This window comes from Pecten maximus, unplaced genomic scaffold (assembly GCF_902652985.1).
Source record: "Pecten maximus unplaced genomic scaffold, xPecMax1.1, whole genome shotgun sequence".
NCBI lineage: Eukaryota > Metazoa > Mollusca > Bivalvia > Pectinida > Pectinidae > Pecten > Pecten maximus.
Genome location: NW_022979530.1, coordinates 36,800 through 59,556, shown reverse-complemented (window position 1 = coordinate 59,556; position 22,757 = coordinate 36,800). Strand labels below are relative to the sequence as shown.

General features: G+C 37.5%; 12 non-coding genes across 12 annotated transcripts; 4 read left to right on the top strand and 8 right to left on the bottom strand.

Annotated features, from left to right (window-relative positions):
• Positions 1-961: 961 nt before the first annotated feature.
• On the bottom strand, positions 962-1,033 carry Trnaq-cug. The gene has a single exon. It is a non-coding gene; the product is annotated as a tRNA-Gln (tRNA).
• A 754-nt stretch (positions 1,034-1,787) lies between these two features.
• Trnak-uuu lies at positions 1,788-1,860 on the top strand. The gene has a single exon. It is a non-coding gene; the product is annotated as a tRNA-Lys (tRNA).
• Positions 1,861-2,189: 329 nt separating this feature from the next.
• Trnaq-cug lies at positions 2,190-2,261 on the bottom strand. Its single transcript has one exon. It is a non-coding gene; the product is annotated as a tRNA-Gln (tRNA).
• Positions 2,262-2,483: 222 nt separating this feature from the next.
• Trnaq-uug lies at positions 2,484-2,555 on the bottom strand. The gene has a single exon. It is a non-coding gene; the product is annotated as a tRNA-Gln (tRNA).
• Positions 2,556-3,007: 452 nt separating this feature from the next.
• Positions 3,008-3,080, top strand: Trnak-uuu. Its single transcript has one exon. It is a non-coding gene; the product is annotated as a tRNA-Lys (tRNA).
• A 328-nt stretch (positions 3,081-3,408) lies between these two features.
• On the bottom strand, positions 3,409-3,480 carry Trnaq-cug. Its single transcript has one exon. It is a non-coding gene; the product is annotated as a tRNA-Gln (tRNA).
• A 7,390-nt stretch (positions 3,481-10,870) lies between these two features.
• Positions 10,871-10,942, bottom strand: Trnaq-cug. Its single transcript has one exon. It is a non-coding gene; the product is annotated as a tRNA-Gln (tRNA).
• A 231-nt stretch (positions 10,943-11,173) lies between these two features.
• Trnaq-uug lies at positions 11,174-11,245 on the bottom strand. Its single transcript has one exon. It is a non-coding gene; the product is annotated as a tRNA-Gln (tRNA).
• A 451-nt stretch (positions 11,246-11,696) lies between these two features.
• Positions 11,697-11,769, top strand: Trnak-uuu. The gene has a single exon. It is a non-coding gene; the product is annotated as a tRNA-Lys (tRNA).
• A 328-nt stretch (positions 11,770-12,097) lies between these two features.
• Positions 12,098-12,169, bottom strand: Trnaq-cug. Its single transcript has one exon. It is a non-coding gene; the product is annotated as a tRNA-Gln (tRNA).
• A 231-nt stretch (positions 12,170-12,400) lies between these two features.
• On the bottom strand, positions 12,401-12,472 carry Trnaq-uug. Its single transcript has one exon. It is a non-coding gene; the product is annotated as a tRNA-Gln (tRNA).
• A 451-nt stretch (positions 12,473-12,923) lies between these two features.
• Positions 12,924-12,996, top strand: Trnak-uuu. Its single transcript has one exon. It is a non-coding gene; the product is annotated as a tRNA-Lys (tRNA).
• The last annotated feature ends 9,761 nt before the right edge of the window (positions 12,997-22,757 follow it).

Genomic DNA, 22,757 nt, shown 5'->3' with positions numbered 1-22,757 from the left:
AAAAAAACAAGCGAATGATGCTGAAAAGAAGATTGAATGAACTAGTTAAAAACATATAGAGTGTGTGCATAGAAAATTGTTCGAAAATTCCAAAGATCATCAGAGTTCTAGAAAACACAAACTCTATATGTGGTTAAACTAGTTCATCAATATTATTTTCAGTCCATCATTTGTTTTTACTTTCTTTTCTTCAATTTTATTTTTCTCTTTTTCTTCTCTCTCTCTATTCTCTTCCAGTCTGCTTTCTTCTAGTCTATCTTCTTTGTATCTCATTTACTTTTTCTTCAAATCTTTCTTATCTCATCTGTCTTTGTTTATCCATCTATTTTTCTCTCCTCTATTCCTTCCTCTCCCTCTCTTCTTTTTACCTCACTCTCCTTCAATTGTTTTTTTCTGGATCTCCCTCTCTTTCTTCTTTCTTCTCTCCCTCTCTTCTTTCTTCTCTCCCTCTCTTCCCTCTCTTCTTTCCCTCCATTCTTTTCTTCTTTTCTCTCTTTTTCCCTCTTTTCTTTCCTTTTTTCCTTTTTTTTTATGGTTCAGCTGTGGAGACTAATGGGCTATGGCCTTAGCGCAGTCGGTAGAGCATCAGACTTTTAATCTGAGGGTCTAGGGTTCGAGTCCCTACATGGGCGTTAATATTTTGAGAATTTTAACCAGTGTAAAATGTTTTCGGCCAATCGTTGGAATAGGACTTTTAATCATGTAAATGATTTTTATTCATATTTAAGATATACATTTTAGAAAAGTGCGGAGTTATTACAATATCGTTGCCTAAATGATTGCTGTATTTGAAAGAACACAGTTAAATGATAATAGAACAGATACATCTGATTGAGAGATGATAGTTAATCATTTTCGGAAATTCCGGACATGTAGTATTGATATCATTCGCGATTTCGCTGAATATAGAAAATGTATACGAATGCTTAAATAAAATGAGAGTAAAATACATTTGCTGTTCAGGTTCTACCGAGACTTGAACTCGGATAGCAGGATTCAGAGTCCTGAGTGCTAACCATTACACCATAGAACCGCTTAACACGCTCGTTGCTCTAGATTATTATTATGTTCAAGATAGCATAAACAAGATACGCGCGTAGCATGTCATAGCAGAATTATCTATCAGAGAAGAACAGCACTATTGTTTATTATGTTTGAAATGTGTTTTTAACTTTTTCATCAACACAATCGATTGTTTACATGCATAAATGGGTGAAAATGCAAGAAAAACCTACAAAATCAATAGGAACACTTCCTTTTGCTCAGGTTCTACCGAGACTTGAATTTGGATCGCAGGATTCAAAGTCCTGAGTGCTAACCATTACACCATAGAACCGCTTGGTGGTGAGACGCCGTGTTCTGGACAACATACAGTGTATTGAACGGATTACTGAAACATTTACAGTTTTACTATGCTCTGACAACACCGTTTTGATACGATTAGTAGAATTCTGAAATCTCTGAAAATTTCATGTGTTTCAAAAAGATTTCACATATAGATCTCTTAAGTAAACGTTATATACGATAGTATTGATTTCCGGTTAAAACGAGTATCGTGAAACGGGTTAAGAGAAATTCATTAGTTTTGAAGAGTAATAACAAGTGTATTCTGGTAAACAGTAAGGATGAATAAACTAAATCATGAGATGAAGAATCGATAATAACTTTCGTTTGTTAATTATGTTTAAAGGAGTACTGTTGTAATGATATAGATATGCGTTGTGGGTTCAGTATGTATGCTGAATAGAATCTGTGAATCGATTACTGTGGATTTCATCATGTATGAAGCCCGTGTAGCTCAGTCGGTAGAGCATCAGACTTTTAATCTGAGGGTCTAGGGTTCGAGTCCCTACATGGGCGTTAATATTTTGAGAATTTTAACCAGTGTAAAATGTTTTCGGCCAATCGTTGGAATAGGACTTTTAATCATGTAAATGATTTTTATTCATATTTAAGATATACATTTTAGAAAAGTGCGGAGTTATTACAATATCGTTGCCTAAATGATTGCTGTATTTGAAAGAACACAGTTAAATGATAATAGAACAGATACATCTGATTGAGAGATGATAGTTAATCATTTTCGGAAATTCCGGACATGTAGTATTGATATCATTCGCGATTTCGCTGAATATAGAAAATGTATACGAATGCTTAAATAAAATGAGAGTAAAATACATTTGCTGTTCAGGTTCTACCGAGACTTGAACTCGGATAGCAGGATTCAGAGTCCTGAGTGCTAACCATTACACCATAGAACCGCTTAACACGCTCGTTGCTCTAGATTATTATTATGTTCAAGATAGCATAAACAAGATACGCGCGTAGCATGTCATAGCAGAATTATCTATCAGAGAAGAACAGCACTATTGTTTGAAATGTGTTTTTAACTTTTTCATCAACACAATCGATTGTTTACATGCATAAATGGGTGAAAATGCAAGAAAAACCTACAAAATCAATAGGAACACTTCCTTTTGCTCAGGTTCTACCGAGACTTGAACTCGGATCGCAGGATTCAAAGTCCTGAGTGCTAACCATTACACCATAGAACCGCTTGGTGGTGAGACGCCGTGTTCTGGACAACATACAGTGTATTGAACGGATCACTGAAACATTTACAGTTTTACTATGCTCTGACAACACCGTTTTGATACGATTAGTAGAATTCTGAAATCTCTGAAAATTTCATGTGTTTCAGAAAGATTTCACATATAGACCTCTTAAGTAAACATTATATACGATAGTATTGATTTCCGGTTTAAAACGAGTATCATGAAACGGGTTAAGAGAAATTCATTAGTTTTGAAGAGTAATAACAAGTGTATTCTGGTAAACAGTAAGGATGAATAAACTAAATCATGAGATGAAGAATCGATAATAACTTTCGTTTGTTAATTATGTTTAAAGGAGTACTGTTGTAATGATATAGATATGCGTTGTGGGTTCAGAATGTATGCTGAATAGAATCTGTGAATCGATTACTGTGGATTTCATCATGTATGAAGCCCGTGTAGCTCAGTCGGTAGAGCATCAGACTTTTAATCTGAGGGTCTAGGGTTCGAGTCCCTACATGGGCGTTAATATTTTGAGAATTTTAACCAGTGTAAAATGTTTTCGGCCAATCGTTGGAATAGGAATTTTAATCATGTCAATGATTTTTATTCATATTAAAGATATACATTTTAGAAAAGTGCGCAGTTATTACAATATCGTTGCCTAAATGATTGCTGTATTTGAAAGAACACAGATAAATGATAAGAGAACAGATACATCTGATTGAGAGATGGTAGTTGATCTTTTTCGGAAATTCCGAGATGTAGTATTGATATCATTCGCGATTTCGCTGAATATAGAAAATGTAAACGAATGCTTAAATAAAATGAGAGTAAAATACATTTGCTGTTCAGGTTCTACCGAGACTTGAACTCGGATCGCAGGATTCAGAGTCCTGAGTGCTAACCATTACACCATAGAACCGCTTAACACGCTCGTTGCTCTAGATTACTATTATGTTCAAGATAGCACAAACAAGATACGCGCGTAGCATGTCATAGCAGAATTATCTATCAGAGAAGAACAGCACTATTGTTTATTATGTTTGAAATGTGTTTTTAACTTTTTCATCAACACAATCGATTGTTTACATGCATAAATGGGTGAAAATGCAAGAAAACCTACAAAATCAATAGGAACACTTCCTTTTGCTCAGGTTCTACCGAGACTTGAACTCGGATCGCAGGATTCAAAGTCCTGAGTGCTTTTTTTTTATCTTTAAAATATACTTTTAATTTTCCCAGCAAATTGGACCCCGGGGTTGGGGCCCCGAAGGCTCCTCACAGTGCATATAAATCACATATTCAATTAATTTAAATCAAACAATATCACAGTTTTGCTGAATATCACATAATGAAATATCAATGTGAGCCTTGAGTGCTTTTTATCTTTAAAAATAATTTCTTCACAGTTCATTTAAAGCATATTATAGAATTGTATGAAAATATCATATCACAGGCTTTTGCTATAATTCATACATACTAAAAATATCATACGGATTCTTTAATCCTCAATAATACTGTGCTTATAATCAGATATCTAAGACATATGATGTCAAATCCTCTGATACTAGGGAAATATCAATTTCCTTTAATAAATTGTTATCAACAGCAATATACTTTTTAAACAGCCGATGCTTCTTCTTCATCTGGTAATAGAATCGGACATAGTCAAAATATTTTCGAAACGTGTACTTGAAGAACGTCTTCAAGTTCAATTTAATCATCTTACCAACTACTAGATTACGTCTCTTCAAAATACAGAAACGCACTACACCCAGAAAGAAGTTAATGAAAAACGGATTTGTACGTTTAATTTTCCTTGTGTAACCCAGAAAAATAAGACTTCCAAGAGATATATCCGAAACGTAATTTTGATCAGCAGCCGAAAACAGTTTTTTAATTAACGTTTGAACATAAGCCAAAAAATCCGAAAGTTCTGAGCAGTCAAGAAATAAATGCTGCAAAGTTTCCGAATCAGACGTACAGACTAGACATTGATCACTAACAACAGTGCCAATTTTCTTTAACTTCTCCATCGTAAATATGGTGTTATGCACAATACGAAAGTGAACTTCAATAACATCACAGGGTAAAAAAGGCAAGTACATAATTGCAAAAACTTGTGGAAGACAAACATCATGAAAAATATCTGACCAATATTCAGATGATTTCGGCTTTCGAAAACAATAACGAATAAAACAAGCATAAATATCCCGTGTAGTTTGAGGATGGAGTTGTACAGTTGTTCCACAACCATCCGTATAAGTAATTTTAGGTCCGCAGTCTGTTCTTATATTAGAATGCACATAGTTCAAAATAATTTGTTTATATTTCACTGGAATGCAACTCAAAATAGTTTCATAATGAGATAAAATAGTATCCCTAGCAATATCTGGGTTACTCTCTTTAATAATATCAGCTACAGCATTTGAATTGAGAAACTTGGAAATAACCTCAAACGTCAAATGCTTGACTTTGACAATACCAGCCTTGGCAAAATATTCAATGAAAATAGGCTTGTCGACATTCAAAAACATAGAATTAAAAAACAAAGGTTGTTCGTAAACAAAAAAGGCGTCCTCATTATAGTACACCTCATTCACTGTCTGAAAGGCATACCAAGCCTTTAACATTTCATGATAAACAATGGGCAGTGATCGCAAACATTTGTTTGGAAACTTACAATAAATTACTTCAAATCCAAGATTTAAATCAAGAATTTTGTTAAAGAAATAGCTACACATACACTTCCAGGCTGCTGTACAGGACATATCCAGCCACCTAAATAAAAACTTTAATCTAAATGATCTTAATTTTAACTCAATATCAGGCACATTTAAACCACCAACCTTTCTTTTGCCAATGATAGTGTCATATGCCACTAAATGAGCACCATTTGACCATAAAAAATCAATACAAATCTTCTTAATATCAGTAATAGCTGACAGAGGCATAGTCTGTGAAGTAAGACAATACCAACATCTCGACATCAATAAGGAACTAATTACGGTAGCTCTACCTTGTATGGTTAATTGTCTTTGTGACCACATTCTCAAAATATTTCTTATGGAAGTAACTTTAGTGTCCCAATTCTTTTCATTACATACTCGTAAATCTACACCAACATACACGCCAAGAATGCAAATAACTTGTTCACACAATTTTATCCGAAAATTGTCAAGTTCAGCTTGTGTAATATTTCCATTGCCAATACATAATAATTCTGATTTATCTTTATTCACTTTAGCACCAGAACCCTTACTATATACTTCCAAAAGGTTAAAAACATTTACAATAGACTGTTTATCCTTAAGTGTTAAAGTTGTATCGTCCGCATGTTGATACACTTTTGACTCAAAATTGGTACGAGGAACATTGATACCTGAAACATCAGGAGATTTTAAAATCATTTGTCCCAGAGGTTCCGCAGCTAAAACATATAGCATCGCTGAAATCGGACACCCCTGCCTTACTGAGTTATGGATAGAGATAAACTTAGTTAGATTACCATTGTATTTTACAGAACTAGAAATATTTGTATAAAAAATCTTGATCCAATCAACAAAGTTTCCTCCAAAACCAAATTTTTCTAAAACTTTAAATAAATACTTATGACAAACACGATCAAAAGCCTTCTCTTGATCAATTTTAAGGATATATCCCTCACAATCTTCCTGTGTAGTTAGATCAATGATATCACGGACACAAAAAATTGTGTCCGAAATATCACGACCAACCACACAGCACGATTGAAAGTTTGAAACAATAGAGGGTAAAACAGTTTTTAATCTATCAGACATAACACGTGCTAAAATTTTATAGTCTACATTAAGAAGGCTAATAGGTCTCCAATTTTTCAATAGACTTTGATCACCTCTTTTTTTATATACAAGATTGATAACTCCTTGCCTCATTGTTCTGGTCAATTCTCTATCATCCCAGATACTTTGCACAATACAAGGGAAAACACCTTTCAAATCATCAAAAAAGTGACAATAGAATTCAACGGTCAGACCATCCAATCCGGGACTTTTACCTTTTGACATAGTTAATAATGCTTTTTGTATTTCATCAACAGTCACAGGCGAATCACACCTTACTCTATCCTCATCAGTAACTTTTTTGTCAATAAATGATAAAAGATTATCTATATCACTATCATTTGTTTCAATACAATTATACAATTTATTATAAAAACTGAATATTTCATTAGACATCTCATCACAAGAAGTCAATACATTTCCATCTATGTCCTGTAAACATTTAATAGTATTACAATTCTGTCTATACTTCTCAAGTTTTAAAAAATAACTGGTGTTTTTATCACCATCTACGGCCCATTTCGCTTTTGACCTCAAAACAGCACCATTACATTTTTCCTTTTCAAACTTTTCTAAACACTGTCTTAATTCATCATACTTAGTACAATCAAAAGGTTTCCCATTAGCTATATCACAAGAAAAACCATGTAATTTATTCTGAATCCTATAAAACTCGGACATCCGTAACTTACGTCGGTCCTTACCATATACAGTGGACCCGCGATAATCCGGACGTCGATAGTCCGGAAAACTCGCAGTCCGGACGGAATAGCACGGGAACGGATTTCCGTAACGTTATTTGTACTCACCAGTCCGGAAATTCGGTTTCCGATTCCGGAAGCCCATTTTGGGAACGGAAAGTACTTTTCATTAGTAAATTTCCCCCGATAATCCGGACGATTTTTTCACCACGAGGAGAGAAAAATGTCGGGCAAGTCACCCGTGTCGACAGCTGTACAGACTATCGCTTGACACTGTGCGTAGTCATAGCGACCGCTGCCAGGTCATAGCCCCGGGTGTTTACCTGTGGTACAATGTAGCTCTGTTTTTATAACGGTACATTGCTTTTCTTTACGATCGACCTAAATGCTACAGTATTAAAGGGTTTTATAGTGTAGACTGGTCTTGCTTTGATCAACTTGACGTACAATATCTATTATAGTTATTTTACATAGTGCTTTTTCGTAGTTAGCAATAATTAATTCACTAACATACAGAATGTGATACGATACTTAATCAATCACAAATGCATGTAATAAATTTATTATCGGTAATTAACATCACTAACAATTGTATTGGGTAAACAAGGATATCGGCTTGTAACACCGTTACGTGTAATGACGACTCATTGAAAGATGCATGTTATTAATTACACACATGGTACATTTACGTATTAAGCAGTGATCACAAGAACCGGGTTAATTACACACTAATAAGTCGTCAGATACCGCTGATTTACTTCAGTAAGTGACACATTGTTAAGTGTCTTTCATTTCAGGTATTTAACGTTTGTAATTTCTACTCGTTTGTGAACCTCTGGGACGTAACCCATGTGTGTTGTTTGTAGGTCACATATTCCCGCTATCAATAAAACAACTTTCACTTCACATGTTCTTTTAAAAACATTGTTTATTTTTTAGTTTCTACAAAATAAAAGAAAACAAGAATCATATCAAGAACATAAGTATATTTATTTTTTTAAAAGACTGACAATTAGACGTGTTTATGAAACGTCATTAAAACGTCCCGTATTGTATAGAGTCAAGGGAGATAACTCTTACACAACAATTTTTTTTGACCTGGTAGACGAAATTCAGTAGTCCGGAAAACTCGTAATCCGGACGGTTTGGGCTGGGAACGAAGGTGTTCGGATTATCGAGGGTCCACTGTACCTGAGAGAATCTCTTTATCTTATACTTGAGATTATCCCACCAAACTTTCGGCTCATCCACATATAAAGGACACTTCTTAGCAGAATTAATTATAGACCTTATTTTTGTATTAAAATCTTCTTCTAACAAAAAACAATTATTAAAAATCCATATACCTGGACCTTTACTGCCAAAATCACAGTCAATTCTCATTACAACAAAGCTATGATCACTAAATGAGGTATCATTATAGTAAACATTTTGTATATAAGAACTTAAACTTTTAGACACTAAAAAGTAATCTATCCGACTTTGTGATAAAGTGTCATTACTCACTCTTTTACGAGAAAATATAGAACTATTCTTATTTCTATTTCTCCAAATATCATAGATATTACAATTAAACATAAGACGTTTCAAAGCCGACACACTTGGATTTACCGTATGCGCCGTGATACCTGTACGATCTATAGTAGAAAGTGTAGTGTTAAAATCACCCCCTGTAATCAGATTCTCTGAAAAAGGTTCTAACCAAAGTTGTAAATGTTCAAAAAATACTTTCCTGTCATTTACAATATTCGGGGCATAAATGTTTACAATATTCCACTCAATATCTTCAATTTTTATCTTAACACGTAACACTCTTCCATTATAACCATCAAAATCAATTACACTATCTTTAAAATCATTAGCAATTAATATAGCGACACCTTTTCTGTTGTCATTGCTATTATTAAAAATAATCTTACCCTGCCACAAATGGCGTATCTGATCTACAAACATATCATCCCAAAACGTTTCTTGTAACAGCACAACTTTATAATTATTATGCTGAAAATACTCAAATAGATTTTTAACTTTTACAACATCCCTCAGTCCGTTTACGTTTATAGATAAAACAGTAAACATTAGAAAAAACAACAAGACAAAGTTCATTACAGACATTCCTTGACTTTTTTAGCTTTCTTCTTCTTTTTCTTTTTCGTAACTCCACCATCGCCAACTTTTATTTTCAGAAAATCTCTACTCTGTACAGAACTATGTCTATCAGGGCAACTCTTATCCTCTTCCCCCTCCTCCGTGCCCTCATCGTCCCAGAACTTGGAACACTCAGGTTGAGCGAGAACATCGCCGAAACATACATCATTTTTGTCGGTGTCCTGACTAACAACAGACTGCTGTGACAAAGTAAAAGTCTCGCCAGAGCTATCGATATCATCCTGATCGCTGGTGCTCATAGACTCAGAGTCACCATCATTCCCATCAGACAACGGAATAGGCTCCGTAGCCTGGTTACATTCCACAACAGAATTGGAATCACTGTCATTAGTAACGACCGTATCCTCTCCCTCCGAATGAGTGTCATACGTATTATCGCCCGTGTCAAAACAGCTACATTCATACCGGCCGCACCGATCACACAATGACTCTACATGCCTGGGCGCGCACGAACAGTCACACAGGTAACGAATTTCTCCACACCTGGTACACGGCTGAGTTTTACAAGCCCGTCTGAAATGGCCTTGACCTCCACATGTGTAACAAACAAACTGCGGACAGTCACGAAATAAATGTTGGTCTGAGTAGCACAGAGAGCATACCTTCAACTGGTTATCATGAATAACCCGGTAATATTCATTTCCAAATTTCATGGTATACGGCAGCGATTTCAATGTTTGTGGTAATTTAACTCGCACATATCGAGTGCCATCAGCAACACTAGTGCCCTGATAATATCTACGTTTAATGGGCGACACCAATTCCACATTAAGCTGCTCGAGCTTGCTCACAATGTCAGTGTCACTAACATACGCCGGAAGGTGAAGAAAACTCACAAGGGTAAACCGTTGCGTAACATCGCGACATTCAAACCTTTTCCCGTCAATGAGTACACCATCCAACAAAATGTTAATCCCTGCTCTCCCCTCAAGGGTGACTTCAAACAGATTTCCAGATTTTGGAACACACGCAAAAACTGAACCCTCGCCACAAAGTTCGACAATTTCCGTAATTACACGAGCCGCTTTGACATTTTTATTGTCTAAAACATCCAAAACAACAGTATTTTCTTTAGTATATTGTCTTTTCAAAACAGAACCTCCGGAGGCCGCCATCCCCGCCGGTAAATCCCGGACACAGGAATCACCGCAATATCACTAAATACAGTGAAATGTCACATAATAATTATTTGAATGCAAACAGCAATATCACAACAATGTAAATTCACAATGACAGGGTCACAGACCCAAGCTTACCACCGATGTCGACAGATTTTATCTACGTATATAGACAAGCGTCCATTCGTATGAAAATCCAAACCGGAAGTCCCCCGGCCAATCGTTGGAATAGGAATTTTAATCATGTCAATGATTTTTATTCATATTAAAGAAATACATTTTAGAAAAGTGCGCAGTTATTACAATATCGTTGCCTAAATGATTGCTGTATTTGAAAGAACACAGATAAATGATAAGAGAACAGATACATCTGATTGAGAGATGGTAGTTGATCTTTTTCGGAAATTCCGAGATGTAGTATTGATATCATTCGCGATTTCGCTGAATATAGAAAATGTAAACGAATGCTTAAATAAAATGAGAGTAAAATACATTTGCTGTTCAGGTTCTACCGAGACTTGAACTCGGATCGCAGGATTCAGAGTCCTGAGTGCTAACCATTACACCATAGAACTGCTTAACACGCTCGTTGCTCTAGATTACTATTATGTTCAAGATAGCACAAACAAGATACGCGCGTAGCATGTCATAGCAGAATTATCTATCAGAGAAGAACAGCACTATTGTTTATTATGTTTGAAATGTGTTTTTAACTTTTTCATCAACACAATCGATTGTTTACATGCATAAATGGGTGAAAATGCAAGAAAAACCTACAAAATCAATAGGAACACTTCCTTTTGCTCAGGTTCTACCGAGACTTGAACTCGGATCGCAGGATTCAAAGTCCTGAGTGCTAACCATTACACCATAGAACCGCTTGGTGGTGAGACGCCGTGTTCTGGACAACATACAGTGTATTGAACGGATCACTGAAACATTTACAGTTTTACTATGCTCTGACAACACCGTTTTGATACGATTAGTAGAATTCTGAAATCTCTGAAAATTTCATGTGTTTCAGAAAGATTTCACATATAGATCTCTTAAGTAAACATTATATACGATAGTATTGATTTCCGGTTTAAACGAGTATCATGAAACGGGTTAAGAGAAATTCATTAGTTTTGAAGAGTAATAACAAGTGTATTCTGGTAAACAGTAAGGATGAATAAACTAAATCATGAGATGAAGAATCGATAATAACTTTCGTTTGTTAATTATGTTTAAAGGAGTACTGTTGTAATGATATAGATATGCGTTGTGGGTTCAGAATGTATGCTGAATAGAATCTGTGAATCGATTACTGTGGATTTCATCATGTATGAAGCCCGTGTAGCTCAGTCGGTAGAGCATCAGACTTTTAATCTGAGGGTCTAGGGTTCGAGTCCCTACATGGGCGTTAATATTTTGAGAATTTTAACCAGTGTAAAATGTTTTCGGCCAATCGTTGGAATAGGAATTTTAATCATGTCAATGATTTTTATTCATATTAAAGAAATACATTTTAGAAAAGTGCGCAGTTATTACAATATCGTTGCCTAAATGATTGCTGTATTTGAAAGAACACAGATAAATGATAAGAGAACAGATACATCTGATTGAGAGATGGTAGTTGATCTTTTTCGGAAATTCCGAGATGTAGTATTGATATCATTCGCGATTTCGCTGAATATAGAAAATGTAAACGAATGCTTAAATAAAATGAGAGTAAAATACATTTGCTGTTCAGGTTCTACCGAGACTTGAACTCGGATCGCAGGATTCAGAGTCCTGAGTGCTAACCATTACACCATAGAACCGCTTAACACGCTCGTTGCTCTAGATTACTATTATGTTCAAGATAGCACAAACAAGATACGCGCGTAGCATGTCATAGCAGAATTATCTATCAGAGAAGAACAGCACTATTGTTTATTATGTTTGAAATGTGTTTTTAACTTTTTCATCAACACAATCGATTGTTTACATGCATAAATGGGTGAAAATGCAAGAAAAACCTACAAAATCAATAGGAACACTTCCTTTTGCTCAGGTTCTACCGAGACTTGAACTCGGATCGCAGGATTCAAAGTCCTGAGTGCTAACCATTACACCATAGAACCGCTTGGTGGTGAGACGCCGTGTTCTGGACAACATACAGTGTATTGAACGGATCACTGAAACATTTACAGTTTTACTATGCTCTGACAACACCGTTTTGATACGATTAGTAGAATTCTGAAATCTCTGAAAATTTCATGTGTTTCAGAAAGATTTCACATATAGATCTCTTAAGTAAACATTATATACGATAGTATTGATTTCCGGTTTAAACGAGTATCATGAAACGGGTTAAGAGAAATTCATTAGTTTTGAAGAGTAATAACAAGTGTATTCTGGTAAACAGTAAGGATGAATAAACTAAATCATGAGATGAAGAATCGATAATAACTTTCGTTTGTTAATTATGTTTAAAGGAGTACTGTTGTAATGATATAGATATGCGTTGTGGGTTCAGAATGTATGCTGAATAGAATCTGTGAATCGATTACTGTGGATTTCATCATGTATGAAGCCCGTGTAGCTCAGTCGGTAGAGCATCAGACTTTTAATCTGAGGGTCTAGGGTTCGAGTCCCTACATGGGCGTTAATATTTTGAGAATTTTAACCAGTGTAAAATGTTTTCGGCCAATCGTTGGAATAGGAATTTTAATCATGTCAATGATTTTTATTCATATTAAAGATATACATTTTAGAAAAGTGCGCAGTTATTACAATATCGTTGCCTAAATGATTGCTGTATTTGCTGAATACTGTTGTAATGATATATATATATGTATGCGTTGTTGGTTCAGTATGTATGCTGAATAGAATCTGTGAATCGATTACTTTGGATTTCATCATGTTTGGTTTGGTTTGGTTTATTTTGTTTAACGTCCTATCAACATCTAAGGTCATTTAAGGACGGCCTCCCGTGCGTGCGACATGTATGAGTGTGGTGAGTGCGTATGTGTGTTTTGGGAGGCTGCGGTATGTTCGTGTTAAGTCTCCTTGTGATAGGCCGGAACTTTTGCCGATTTAAAGTGCTATCTCACTGAAGCATACTGCCGAAGAGACGCAGCAGCACACCCCACCCGGTCACATTATACTGCCAACGGGCCAACCAGTCGCCCCACTCCAAATATGCTGAGCGCTAAGCAGGAGTAGCAATTACCATTTTTAAAGACTCTGGTATGTCTCGGCTAGGGGACAGAACCCAAAACCTTCCTCACAGCGGCGAACGGTCAGGCCGTTCCTAGTGCTAGGGGGCGTTACGTGAAGGACAATACTGTTATCATTGATGTTATTGATAACAAGTCATTGGTTTGGTTTGGTTTGGTTTATTTTGTTTAACGTCCTATTAACAGCTAAGGTCATTTAAGGACGGCCTCCCGTGCGTTGGACATGTATGCGTGTGGTGAGTGCATATGTGTGTTTTGGGAGGCTACGGTATGTTCGTGTTAAGTCTCCTTGTGATAGGCCGGAACTTTTGCCGATTTATAGTGCTACCTCACTGAAGCATACTGCCGAAGACACCCGGCAGCACACCCCACCCGGTCACATTATACTGAGAACGGGCGAACCAGTCGTCCCACTCCTTGTATGCTGAGCGCTAAGCAGGAGTAGCAACTACCATTTTTAAAGACTTTGGTATGTCTCGGCTAGGGGACCGAACCCAAAGCCTTCCTCACAGGGGCGAACGCTCAACTAAAGGCCAAAAGTGAGGCATTGTCAAGGGAGACATTAGGAAGAAGAACGTTGTTAAGAAAGAAGAGAAAAGATAAGATCCCAAATTCAGTCGCCTCTTACGATCATGCAATGGGGGCAGCAGGTACAATTCTTACGCCCTACCTGCAGCGCAGACAAGTCATTAAAAGCTCACAAAATGATTGATGTCATAACTTAACTATTTGGTGATGGGGCTGTTTTTGCCTGTGTTCCGAAATTTGGGAATTTGTATGAGGTTACCCTAGAGGGGCGTGCGGGGATTAATCTTTTATTAGACGGTGTACTACTTGATGGGAAAAGATATGAGTGTAATGACGTCACAAAGAAATTTACTTAGGTTAGTTTTATGCATCTTCCTGCATATATTGACGACGGAGAAATAAAGGAAAAGCTTGAAAAGCTTGGTGTTGAACTTGTTTTCCCAATCAAACGTCGTTTTTATAGAGGAACTAATGTCGCGGACGGCACGACATATGTACGCGTAAAACTTCCCTAAACGTTGAAGTCACTGGCGTACACGATGAAATTCGGTACCGAATATCATCGTGTTATACACGACAATCAGCTGAAGGTGTGTTCATTGTGTTATTCGGAAGATCATCTATTTAGAGACTGTCCCCAGTTTGTGTGTTTTACCTGTGGAGGCCAGGGGCGTTTTCGCAAGACCTGTAAAACACAGCCATGTGTTCGCTGTGGCAACGTGAAATACGCGTGTGACTGTTCGCGGGTAGTCAGGCATATCAATACATTGTGTGACCAATATGGACGTTACGACTGATCATGTTTTGACACGGGGGCCAACCTGAAGGACGCGGAATCAGGTGCGTGGGGAAGGCCGATTGAACATGCTAGTAGTGATATATTACAGACATGTGATGATGATGTTGATGATGAGGTGGGGGATGGTAATGACGATGATGATGATGATGATGGAGTGTCATCTACGGATGATACTGTGGCTGAGGTACCCACTGGTGGCATGGTTGACATAAATGACAGCTTGGAGTTTAGTAGCGATGAGACAATGAGCGATGACATTACGTTGGATGTCGGGAATAGTGTGGGAAGTATATCTGAACAGTTTGATTCTCTCACGTACGGTGACGTGTTTCCCTTGGATTGCTCGGTCCGAAAGTAAATTCTGGGATGATGGGACTGAAAAAGAAAATGACGAGGAAGTACCTCTTTCAGCAAAACAGGACGCGGGAAAAGAGCGCGATCTCCTCAAAAATAAAGTAAGGGAGGCAGGCGTGAGGAAAACGAGAAAGAAGGCTAAAAAAGTTAAAGGTGTACCGAAGTGAACTCTTTGTTGTTATTTACTTTAATATTTACATGTTTATCATTAAATGTGAACGGTTTAAGAGATGTTGTTAAAATTAGGAATTTATTTGAATATTGTCAATGTAATTATTATCAAGTAATATTATTACAAGGAACTTTTTGGGATGATATGTTTGTTAATCAAATACGCCACTTGTGGCAAGGAAAGATTGTAAATAATAATAGTAATGATAACAGAAAAGCTGTTGCAATTTTAATTAATAATACTTTTAAAGATGGTTTAATTGATTATGACGGATATGACGGAAGAGTTTTACGTATCAAAATCCGAATAGAGGATGTGGAATTGAATATTGTTAATATATATGCGCCCAATATTGTGAGTGATAAAAAACATTTTTTGATAAGTTGAAAGATTGGCTTGTTCCATTTTCGGACAACATGATTACAGGGGGTGATTTTAATACCACTCTCTCAACACTAGATCGGACTGGCTTGACTGCACACCAGGTAAATTCCAGTGTGTCGGCATTGAAAAGTTTAATGTTTACATGTGGGGTGTAAGATATTTGGAGAAACAGAAATGAAAATTGTGCTGTTTTTTCTCGGAAAATGGTTAGTAATGGTAATTTATCTCAAAGTCGCATTGACTATTTTTTAATTTCGAAAGGACTTAGTCCTTATGTTCAAAATGTGTATTATAATGATACTGCTTTCAGTGATCATTGTTTTGTTGTTATGAAAATTGACTGTGATCGGGGTAGTAAAGGTCCAGGCATATGGATGTTTAACAATTGTTTTTTGCTTGACGATGAGTTTAATGATAAGATCAAATCTATGATTAATGATGCTAAGAGGTGTTTTTTTTATATACGGATGAACCCAAGGTTTGGTGGGATAATCTCGAAAAAAAGATAAATTTTCGCAAGTGTATGGTAAAGACCGTAGCATGAAGCGTCGGTCGGAATATTATAAAATTCAAAATAAGCTGTAAAATTTTTCCTGTGCTATAGCTAATGGGAAATCCTTTGATTGTCACAAATATGAGGATTTGCGTCAAAGTCTCGAAAAATATGAAAGAGAAAAATGTAATGGTGCGGTTCTAAGATCAAAAGCCAAGTGGGCTATAGATGGAGACAATACTATTTTAAGATTGGAAAAGTTTATGCAAAATTCTAATACTATAAAATGTTTACGTACTGCAAATGGAAATGTGTCGACTAATTGTAATGAGATGTCTGATGTAATCTATGATTTTTATAATAAGTTGTATAATTGTATTGATACAGATAGTGAAGATATTGATAAACTTGTATCGTTCATTGATAAAACTGTTACAGATGAAGATAGAGTTAAATGTGATTCAGTGATAACTGCTGACGAAATCAACACTGCTTTGTCTGGTATGTCAAGAGGTAAAAGTCCTGGCTTAGACGGACTTACTGTTGAATTTTATTGTCACTTTTTTGAAGAATTAAAACGTATATTTTCTCGTGTTATTCAGAGTATCTGGGATGATAGAGAATTGACCAGAACTATTTCAGAAAATCAGTCTTGTTGCACCATTTTTAGTGTGCGAGACATTATCGATATCGCTAATCAGGAAGATTTCGAAGGGTATGTCCTCAAAATTGACCAAGAAAAAGCATTTGATCGTGTTAGTCATTCTTATTTATTTAAGGTTTTAGAGAAATTTGGTTTTGGTTAAAACGTTCTAGTTCAGTTAAATATAATGGTCATTTGACTCGCTTTTTCTCTGTACAAAATTCAGTCCGTCAGGGGTGTCCGATTTCAGCAATGCTCTACGATTTACCTGCGGAACCCCTGGGTAAAATTATTTATAAGTCTCCGGATATATCAGGTATCAGAGTGCCTAATACTGACTTTGAGTCAAAAGTTTATCAACATGCAGATGATACAACTTTGACCCTGAGCAATAAAGAATGTATAGAGAACGTTTTTAATATATTAGAAACATAAAGCAAGGGATCTGGTGCCAGAGTAAATAAAGAAAAGTCAGAACTTCTATGTGTTGGCAAAGGTGCTATATCAAATGAAGAAGTTGAAAAATTGTGTATAAAATTGTGTGATCGAGCTATTTGTGTTCTAGGAGTTATGTCGGTGTTGATTTGAATTTATGTAATGAAAAGAATGGGGAGGGCAAAGTTTGTTCTATAAGAAATATATTAAGATTATGGTCACAAAGAAAATAACTCTTCAAGGAAGACAAACTATAATAACGTCCTTATTGATGTCTATTGATTACCTCTGACAGTAATTAAAGTTTGGTTTGGTTTGGTTTATTTTGTTTAACGTCCTATTAACATCTAAGGTCATTTAAGGACGGCCTCCCGTGCGTGCGACATGTACTTGTGTGGTGAGTGCGTATATGTGTTTTGGGAGGCTGCGGTATGTTCGTGTTAAGTCTCCTTGTGATAGGCCGGAACTTTTGCCGATTTAAAGTGCTATCTCACTGAGGTATACTACCGAAGACACCCAGCAGAACTGTGACTTTACATTATTTTGATATTGCCGTTTGTTTCCAATTATTTATTATATGACATTTCACTGTATTTAGTGATATTTCGCCGATTCCTGTATCCGGGATTCACCGTCGGGGATGGCGGACTCCGGAGGTTCTGTTATGAAGAGACAATATAGTAAAGAAAATACTGTTGTTGTGGATGTATTAGACAATAAAAATGTCAAAACGGCTCGTGCTATTACGGAAATTGTGGAACTTTGTGGCGAGGGTTCAGTTTTTGCCTGTGTCCCAAAATCTGGAAATCTTTTTGTAGTCACCCTTGAGGGTAGAGCAGGAATAAACATTTTGTTAGATGGTGTTCTCATTGATGGGAAAACGTGCGAATGTCGCGATATTACGAAACGGTTTACCCTTGTTAGTTTTGTAATGCACGTTAGTTTTTACCTGTATTGTGTCAAACGTGTGTTACCTGTACTATTACCTGTAAAGGATTGCGTCTTATTATGTAGGTTCATTCATGTGTATATATACCGCAGGCAGTGGCCCGGTCTCACTCTCTTGGAGAGCAGACCAGCGACCAGCGAGTAAGATTCAGATGAGCGAGACAATAGAGCTAAGCACTCGGTGACGTGAGGAAAACCACCGAACCGCGCAGCGAAGAAGTTGTGTCGGCAGCTCTGGGAAAAGAGACTTACACTGGAGTCGGTTTGATAGAACCTCTTTTGCAGGGAGGAAAATATGGAAGCACTGTCGTTAGGCAGAAACTAGCACATGCAGCAGAAACGGTACCGACGAGATTGTTAAATCCAGCTGATGAATCACAGGTCCTGTATAAAAGCACAGCGATAGGTCAGTTTGGCCATATAAATGACGTTATTAGAAAGGCAATCCCTATAAGCAGAGCAAATAAACTTTCGACCAGTTGGAGAAAATTTATCAAGACACCGCTTGTAAATTGAACAAGAATCAGGGAAAAGCAGTGCAAAATCTGCTTTGCAAATACGGCGAGCTGTTTTCAAAGAATGATAAAGATTTAGGTCAGACCGATGTGGTGGAACACGACTACCTCATCATTCGCTCAAAGAAGCTGACAAGCAGGTCGACAAGATGTTGGAAAGGGGAATCATTGAGCCATCATCCAGTCCATAGGTAGCGGGCATTGTTCTGGTTCGTAAGAAGGATGGTAGTCTGCGCTTCGGTGTAGATTATCGCCAGCTGAACAACGCAACACTCAGGGACGCTTATCCGCTACCACGTATCGACGATTCGCTAGATAAGCTGGGTGGTGCTAAATGGTTCTTGACCTTAGATCTTTCGTCCGGATACTGGCAAATCGCCATGGACCCTGCGGACAAAGCAAAAACGGCATTTGCGACACGTAAAGGACTGTTAAAGGACTGTTTCAGTTCAAAGTATTACTATTTGGGTTGTGCGGACCAGATGGGGAGACGGTCGTGACGACGTCATCACACGTAGTCGAATGGGAGGAGATTGTGTAGGACGACCGATCTTAGAGGAATTCGTACATGGATCGTCCAAACGCGGGACGTGCTGCACGCGGGACGAGCTTATCGCGGGATGTGCTATTGGACAATGGTAATTCATGGATATTGTGTTTAAATTATTATTTGCATGATACATTGGACGGGACGTCAATCATTATAAAGGGGGAGGGTTTTTTTTTTTTTTTATATAATATGACTTATTGTGTTTTTTTAATATATTTTTTCTAATATCATGATGTAATTTGTAAATGCGACACGATGATTATACTTCAAGTTTTGATTGCTGTTGGTTTGTAAGAGAGGTAGAGTGATTTTTGTTTGATGATGTACATTTATGTGATGTGTATGAAAGTTAATTTTTCTATAAATGAGAGACTGCATTATTTTGAAGTGTTTGTTCACTGCATTTGCATTATGTTGTTCAATTGGTCGGGACGACCAATGCTTAAGAGGCATGGGTAATGTAATGTACGCTAGTTTTGACCTGTATTGTGTCAACGTGTGTTAACTGTGTTGTTACTTGTAAAAGATTGCGTCTGATTATGTGGGTTCATTCTTGCGTATATATACCGCAGGCCGTGGCCCGGTCTCGCTCTCTTGGAGAGAGCAGACCAGCGAGTAAGATTCAGGACAGCGAGACAATAGAGCTTAGCACTCGGGGACGTGAGGAAAACCACCGGACCGGAAAGGCAGAGGGTTGAAGTCGGCGGGTGGGCACGGGTTGTCGCCATATACGCCGTGTTGGCGTTTGAGAACGCCAGGGCATCTGGTAGGGTCCTCCTCATGGCACCGAGTGTCAGTAACTATTATAACGCCGGGCCAGAATACTGTCGGTTACCCACATAATAGGACGCACTATTCCTAGATGTTGTTGTTTAAATATGCTGTCTATGTAAATAAATGTTAATAACTGTCAGTTGAGTGTTGGGTATTCTGTCGCACTACAGACTCTAAAAGTACACAACGTCAATTTACGCTAGAACGAGGAAGGACAACGGTGAAGAACATAATTGAACCGTTATATTTGTTTCACCTACCAGCGTACATTAGTGACAATGAGATTGTGAGTAAGCGCCAACAGCTTTATGTGGAATTGGTGTCGCCCATTAAACGTCGGTATCATCAGGGGACTAGTGTTGCTGATGGCACTCGATATGTGCGTGTTAAACTACCGCAAACATTTAAATCGCTGCCATATACAATGAAATTCGAAAGTGAATACCACCGGATTACTCACGATAACCAGATGAAGGTATGTTCACTATGCTTCTCGGACCAGCCTTTGTTTCGTGACTGTCAGCAGTTTGTATGTTACACGTGTGGAGGTCAAGGTCATTTCAGACTGTTTTGTAAAACTCAGCCGTGTACCAGTAGTGGGGAAATTCGTTACCTATGTGCCTGATCGTGCGCGCCCACGCGTGTAGAGTCATTGTGTGATCGGTGCGGCCGGTATGATTTAACTGTTTTGATACTGGCAATAATACATATGACACTCATTCGGAGGGTGAAGATACGGTCGTTACTAGTGACAGTGATTCCCATTCTGTTCTGGAATATAACCATGCTACGAAGCCTATTCCGTTGTCTGTTGAGAATGATGAGCGCAAGATAGAAAGGAAGAGAAAAGATAAAATCCGAAGTTTAGTCGCCTCTTACGATCATGCAAAAGGGGCAGTAGGTACAATTCTTACGCCCTACCTGCAGGGCAGCATGACAGTGGACTCAAAGATGACAAAAGAGTCCACTGTCATGCCCTGCAGGTAGGGCGTAAGAATTGTACCTGCTGTCCCCATTGCATGATCTTAAGAGGCGACTAAATTTACATAGGACTTGAAGATGACAGAAGCTAAGTACTACTGGTTAAAGAGAAACATCTGTAAATTGATAGGCGGTGTGTTATTTAAACGGAAGACTGACAGTGACGATTTGGTGCTATAGTGCCAATCTCTCTGACAGAGAAGACCCTGGAGTGGCACCATGACCTTCCCTCAGCAGCACATCAGGGAATAGCCAGAACAAAGGCTAAGCTGAAAGAAAAGTTTTTTCCGGGTAGATTTAGGACGACACGTCGAGATCTATGTAACCCCCTGTGACATCGCCCCGTAGAAACGTTGTAGTCTGTTGTCAGTTTCAGTATGTTATAGTTCCGGTCGTTAGCATCACTTTTTTGGAGGTAAAATTGAAAACTTCCGACAAAGTGCTTTAAAATTGGGAGTATGAGAACAGATGGACAATTAAGGATTATATGTGTGAACAATATAACTTATAACTTATCCCGTTAAAAAAGACTGAAAGTAAGTGTTGTTAATTTATATTTGAAATTGGCGCCCAGTGATTTCCAGAATCGGAGCTTCGTCCCTTGTGTTGGGTTAAGGTTTTGTTTTTGTTTATATCGACCCCCATATATTTTATACATACATCACTATTTTAACGTGTCCCTGTGCCCTGACTGACCACTAGGGGTTGATGGGCGGGACCAAAAAGGGTCAATGAATTAACTGAAAACATTCTTATCTCAGGTGACCGTTAGGGCCCATGGGCCTCTTGTATGTGTATGTCATGTGATTTATTTTACCAAATGACATCCATCTAGACAAGATAAACAAAAGTACAAAAGCAAAAAAGGAGAATACAATTTAAAGTGGACATTAAATGATAATGTGAAAATTGCAATGATCAATAATCAAAACTGAATATTACAAATACGACAAATGTTAACTCTCGTAGTGTTTAGATACTTTTGCATGCCATGTATACTGTCGCTAGAATTTGGGGCATTCATTGGCATGTGTATAAACCGAGCAAGGCTTAAAATCAACATGAAAGATTGCTTCTACCTCTTGTTGAAATCAATAGATTGTATACTATCAAGTATCAACTACATGTAACCGATTTCAAATATTGGTGTTTTCTTATAGATGGTTGCCTGGGCACACACCATTGTGTCACAGCTGGACAGATACCGATACCTATTGTTTCCTGCAATTCTGACTGCAAAGTGTTCTTGCGACAAGAAGGTAGTGACTTTGTTTAGTCAGAGAGGACTAGGAAACAGCAGCAATATGGTACAAAAATAGCTGGAGGAGTTACATGGTGAAATGTACCTGCGCAGGGTTGACCATTACCTGACAGCATGTAAAACCTGCATGGCCGCCAACTCTTCAGGACTGGTATCTACATGAGTAACTGAAGAGCCTCCTGTGCCACAACATAGAAGGCTTATAAAAGTCTACCAGCTAGATGTTCTCCAGCGTCTGGATTTCATCAAGGCCTCCATCACCTCTTTGTTTGGTAGTGTTTTAAAACTAGACTCCACAAAGAAGATCACCAAAAAGGGGTACGTACTAAAAGTAATGGGGAAGTTGTTTA